The sequence below is a fragment of the Pipistrellus hanaki genome (genome assembly GCF_964339955.1).
Source record: "Pipistrellus hanaki genome assembly, chromosome: 2".
Lineage (NCBI taxonomy): Eukaryota > Metazoa > Chordata > Mammalia > Chiroptera > Vespertilionidae > Pipistrellus > Pipistrellus hanaki.
In genome coordinates, this window is record NC_140504.1 from 134,460,943 (window position 1) to 134,467,358 (window position 6,416).

Here is a 6,416-nt window from a genome sequence, read left to right on the forward strand (position 1 = left end):
ATCTACTTTTACCAAACCTTGTAATTGATATATAGCATTATATTTGTTTTAGATATATGATTTAAGTATATATTGTACAATGATCACAAATTTAGAATTTTTTGAGAGTATTATCTTTTTTAATTTAAAATTTTAATAATATAAATTTATATTCTATATAATAAGGAGGTAATATGCAAATTGACCATCACTCCAACACACAAGATGGCCACCCCCATGTGGTCAAAGATGGCCGCCCTCATGTGGACACAAGATGGCCACCTCAAGATGGCCTGCAGGGGAGGGCAGTTGTGGGCAATCAGGACAGCAGGGGAGGGCATTTGGGAGGGACCAGGCCTTCAAGGGAGGGCAGTTGGGTGTGATCAGGCATTCAGGGGAGGGCAGTTAGGGGTGATCAGGTCAGCAGAGGAGGACATTTGGGGGCAGCCAGGCCTGCAGGGGAGGACAGTTGTGGGGGAACTGGGCCTGCAGGGGAGGAAAGTTAGGGGTGACCAGGCCAGCAGGAGATGGCAGTTGGGGGTGATCAGGCCTGCAGGGGAGGGCAGTTGGGAGTGACCAGGTTGGCAGGAGAGGGCAGTTGGGGGTGACCAAGCCTGTAGGGGAGGGCAGTTGGGGGGTACCAGGCCTTCAGGGGAGGGCAGTTAGGGACAATTGGGCCAGCAGGGTAGGCTGGCAGGGGAGAGCAGTTAGGAGCAACCAGGCTGGCAAGAGAGGGCAGTTGGGGGTAACCAGGCCTGCAGGGGAGGACAGTTAGGGGTGACTAGGCTGGCAGGGGAGGGCAGTTAGGAGCAATCGGGCCAGCAGGGGAGCAGTTAGGCATTGATCAGGCTGGCAGGGGATTGGTTAGGGGTGATCAGGCTGGCAGGCAGAAGCAGTTAGGGGCAATCAGGCAGGCAGGCAAGCGATTGGGAACCAACAGTCCCAGATTGGAAAGAGTGCAGGCTGGGCTGAGGGCCCTCCCCCACCCCCCATGCATGAATTTCATACACTGGGCCTCTAGAGAATAGAGAACATGTGGACACTTTATGCACTGTAATTTACACTCTATAATTTTATCACATATGTAACTTTGTGTATTCACCAACTTTGTGTATTCACCAACAATGATACAGATCATTTCTATAACAAGGATGCTTTCTGTTGCCCTTTTATATCACCTACACCTTTTCCCTCCTAGCAAGCACTAATCTGTTCTGTTTCCAATGTTTTGTCATTTCAAAAATATTATGAGATCATATAGCCTATAACTTTTAGGGATTTTTTTCATATGGCTTTGAATTTTTTTTTTTTTTTTTTATAAGAAACTGCCAATTAGTTTCTAGTGTGGCTGTATCATTTTAAGTACCACCAGCAATGTATGAGTGATCCATTTCTCTGCATACTTATCAACATTTTGTGTTGTCACTATTTTTCATTTTAACCTTTCTGAACTCATTAGTCATTAATAGTTAATGATGCTAAAATTTTTAAAAATGTTTTTATTTATTTCAGAGAAGAAGAGGGTGAGAGAGATAGAAACATCAATGATGACAATCATTGATTGGCTGCCTCCTGCATGTCCCCCACTGGGGATTGAGCACACAACCCAGGCATGTGCCCTTGACTGGAATTGAACTGGGACCCTTCAGTCTGCAGGCATCTGATGCTCTATCCATTGAGCCAAACCAGCTAGGGCTAAAAAATATTTTCATATATATACATTTGCCATATGTATATTCTCTTTGGTAAAATTTTGGTGTGTTTTTTTTTTTGCCTATTTTTTTATTTATTATTTTACTATTGAGTTTTTCTAAATATAGTATTTATTATTGATTTCAGAAAGGAAGGGAGGAGAGATAGAAACATCAATGATGAGAATCATTGATTGGCTGCCTCCTGCATGCTCCCCACTGGGGATCAAGCCCACAACCCAGGCATGTGCCCTTGGCCGGAATCGAATCTGGGAACCCTCCGTCTGCAGGCTGACGCTCTCTCCACTGAGCCAAGTCGGCTAGGGCTACTGTTGAGTTTTAAAAAGTAATTTATTTTATAGATTTTGGAGAGATGAAGGGGGACAGAATAGATTTTGTTGTTCCAGTTATTTATACACTCAACTTTTACAAATTAGATAAGTGATTAGAAAATAAGAATGACAGCTATTTAATTCAGAAGTTCAGTAAGTACATTGTGATAGCATAATTGATAGTTCATTTAGAAAGAGAGATATGTTCCCCTACCTCATAACATATATAAAAACATCTTTGATCCATCTGGAATTTTAGGGTAAAAATTAAATCTGGTATTTTTAGTGCAAAAAATTATAAGACTATTTTATCATCTTGATATGCAGGATACATTCCAAAACAAATAATATCCTGATACTATAAAGGAAAATCACTAAAATGACTATTTAAAGTAGAGAACTTGCATGCATATCTTGTGGACACAGACAATAGGGTGGTGGAAGCTTGGGGGAGAGGTGCGGTAGAAGTCAATGGGGAATATAAGGGGACATATGTAATACTTTCAAAAACAGAGGCTTTTTTTAATTTTAATTTTTTAATTTAAATTTAATTAAAATTTTAATTTAGAAAAAAATATAAATTTGAAAAGCCAAACAATATTTATAAGCTGAAGAGCTAACATCTGAAGGAAAAAAAAGTCTATGAAGCCCAAGAGGAAGATGACTAAAGGATATTAGTGACTACACAAGTCATATGGTTAACAAATATAAGATGATGAACCCCACTTGTAGTCTGTGAAATGTCAATTTAAAAAAACAATTATTTTTTTAGTCGAAGTATCAAAGAATGTGAGGGCAGCCAAAACCGGTTTGGATCAGTGGTAGAGTGTCGGTCTGCGGACTGAAAGGTTCCGGGTTCGATTCCGGTCAGGGGCATGTACGTTGGTTGTGGGCACATCCCCAGTAGGGGGTGTGCAAGAGGCAGCTGGTCGATGTTTCTCTCTCTCATCGACGTTTCTAGCTCTCTATCTCTCTCCCTTCCTCTCTATAAAAATCAATAAAATATATTTTTAAAAAATTAAAAAACAAAGAATGTGAGGGCAGCAACATCTAATGCTAGTGAGGATAATGGGAAAGTGGTACTTACACCTAGATAGATTCTTGTGATATATTAAGAAAAAACAAGCCTCTCAAATCCTCTTGATCATATAAGCTAATTTCTCAATAGCTGGGGTGGGAAAGAGAAATTCTTACTGTCTCTAAATGTTGTCTTTAAATAAAAGCTTTGGGATTTAAAATGAGAAATTACAAAATTTATAATTAGATATCATATTCTTTTTAAAATATATATTTTATTGATTTTTTTACAGAGAGGAAGAGAGAGGGATAGAGAATTAGAAACATCGATGAGAGAATCATCGATCAGCTGCCTCTTGCACGCCCCCTACTGGGGATGTGCCCACAACCAAGGTACATGCTCTTGACTGGAATGGAACCTGGGATCTTTCAATCTGCAGGCCAATGCTCTATCCACTGAGCCAAACCAGTTTCGGCGATATCATATTCTTATATAAATGATTGGCTGGTTTGCTCAGTTGGTTTCAGCCTCATCACATACCTAATATATTATGTGTTTGATTCCCAGTCAGGGCACATACCTAGATTTCAGGTTCAATCCCCAGTGGGGGCACATACAGAAGGCAATCCATCAATATTCCTCTCTCATATCAATGTTTCTCTCTCTCTTTCTCTCTTAACCAATAAAAACTTATCCTCGGATGAAGATTGGGAAAAAATAATGCTGGGCCAGTGTGGTTCAGAGGTTGAGTGTCAAACTATGAACCAGAGGTTCTGGTTCGATTCCTAGTCAGGGCACATGCCTGGGTTGCTGGCTGGATCCTCAGTGGGGGGTGGGAGAGTTGTGCAGGAGGCAGTCAATCAATAATTCTCTCTCATCATTGATCTCTCTCTCTCTCTGAAATCAATAAAAATGTATTAAAAAAAAAAAAAGACTACCCTGTTTCCCCGAAAATAAGACAGTGTCTTATATTAATTTTTTCTCTCAAAGTTGCACTAGGTCTTATTTTCAGGGGATGTCTTATCTTTCCATGCGCTAGGTCTTATTTTCGGAGGATGTCTTATTTTCGGGGAAACATGGTAGTAACATGATCCCTAATATGGAGTGTGCAGAAGGTAGCCTATCAATAATTCTCTCTCATCATTGATGTTTCCATCTCCCTCTCCCTTCCTCTATAAAATAAAAGAATATTTTAAAAATAGTAACTTTCAAATTCCCATAAAGAAAAGAATGTTTAGATCATAGGTTGATGATGGGGAGGTGGTATTGGTTAGGGTTCTGAGCACAATAGATATAACCGACAGCCTAGTGAGAGTGAATGGACCAAGGGAAATGTAAGATTTCTGGGCAGATATAAAACTAATGAGTTTATGCTCATGAATTTCAAGTGAGATGAGTTATCATGGTTTTATGTCTTTCTCTAGCCAGTTAGATTCATCGAGAAGTCAAACAATCTCTTCCTGAGTATCTATATATATAAAAGCCTAATATGCTAAGTGTCTGACTGAGCAACCAACCAATAATCAGTCACTATGATGTGCACTGACCACCAGGGGGCAGATGCTCCAACCAGTAGGTTAGCTTGCTGCTGGGGTTCAGCTGATCGGGACTGGGCAAGATGGGGCCAGACAAGCCCTGGAGCCCTCCTATTGTCCCTCTCGCACCACAAGCCCTGATCGGCCTCTATTGGGACCAGGTGAGATGGCTCTGATTGGCTCCAATGGTTGGCCAGCAAGGGACTCCACCCATGCATGAATTTTGTGCACCAGGCCATTAGTAATGTTATAAACCGATATTTTTCTCTCATAAACTGACTTCAACCACCCACCAAAAGTTTGTTGAACATCTACAATACAATATGTCAGACTCCTTACAGACCGAGCAAAGGTTAAAGTTTAAGTTGGTTAAACTAAATACTGATACTCATATTACAGCTAAGTGCTGCTCCAAGTGTTTATATGAAAACCTTAAGAAAGCCATTATCACCCTGGCTTAGTAGCTCAGTTGGTTAGAGTGTTATCCTAATATATCAAGGTTATGGGTTCAATCCCCAGTCAGGGCACATAGAATAATCAATGAATGGGTGCATAAAGAAGTGGAACAACAAATTGATTTTTCTCTCTCTCAAATGAATAAATAAAATAAAAAAAACACTCATTGTCGAAACCGGTTTGGCTCAGCGGTAGAGCATCAGTCTGCAGACTGAAGGGTCCCGGGTTCGATTCCAGTCAGGGGCATGTATGTTGGTTCCGGGCACATCCCCGGTAGGGGGTGTGCAAGAGTCAGCTGATTGGTGTTTCTCTCTCATCGACGTTTCTGGCTCTCTATCTCTCTCCCTTCCTCTCTGTAAAAAAATCAATAAAATATATTTTCAAAAAAACACCCATTATTATTTAATATAAAAGATATGCTAAAGCTACAGTTTTTTATCTAATCTATAGACAAAGATAATTGATCAATTTTTATTAATTAAAGACAGTTGAAAGATTGAGTGTGTGCATTTGACAGAAGTAAATTCTCATTCTTTCTCTTCAAAATGGAAAATTTGTCCTGGCTGTTGCTCAGTTGGTTAGAGCACTGTCCCTATACATCAAGATTGGAAGGAAAGTTTTCCAAATCTTAAGTGTCACATAATCAATATTAAAAAGAATCATTAAAATACTGAAGTATAAAGGAAATGAAAGCAATACCTGTTACTTCATTATCTAGAGCACATGTGTCAAACACAAGGACCGTGGGCCAAATCCAGCCCGCCAGGCCTTGCAATGTGGCCCGCACCGCGCTGTCATCACTGCATTCCGCTGTCAGTTTATGACATTGTCAGTTTATGACTGTTCAGTAAACCATTCGGCCCGCGATTTACGCTGGATTTTAGATTTTGGCCCCTTCTCTGATTGAGTTCGACACCCCTAATCTAGAGGTAACCACTATGTATTTCTCATGTATGTTAATATATATATGTGTGTATATATATGCATACACAGATTACATAGAGATATAGCTCATCTATATCTCTATGATCTTTTAGGAAAATAACATAAATTCATACTGTTAGTAAACAATACCAATTCCTTGGTTAAAAATAGGGTTAGTTGAATAGGTATGATATTATTTTAATATTGGCTGTTTTACAAAGGTATTAACATCATTTTAGCTACTAGTTTATCATGTTTTTTAAATGGATAACAGTTTAGAAGTGTTTCTAAAAAGTATATTAAAAAAAAACAAACTCAAGAAACATTTTTGTTTCTATACATAATAATATACATTTTTAATTTTTACTTTAGATGGTATCAGAATAGTGCCTGAATTGTATAACACTTTAAGAGTCCAAAATCTTAAAATACATGGAGCTGATACACATGATTCATACATAAATAGCAACTTGAGAATAAT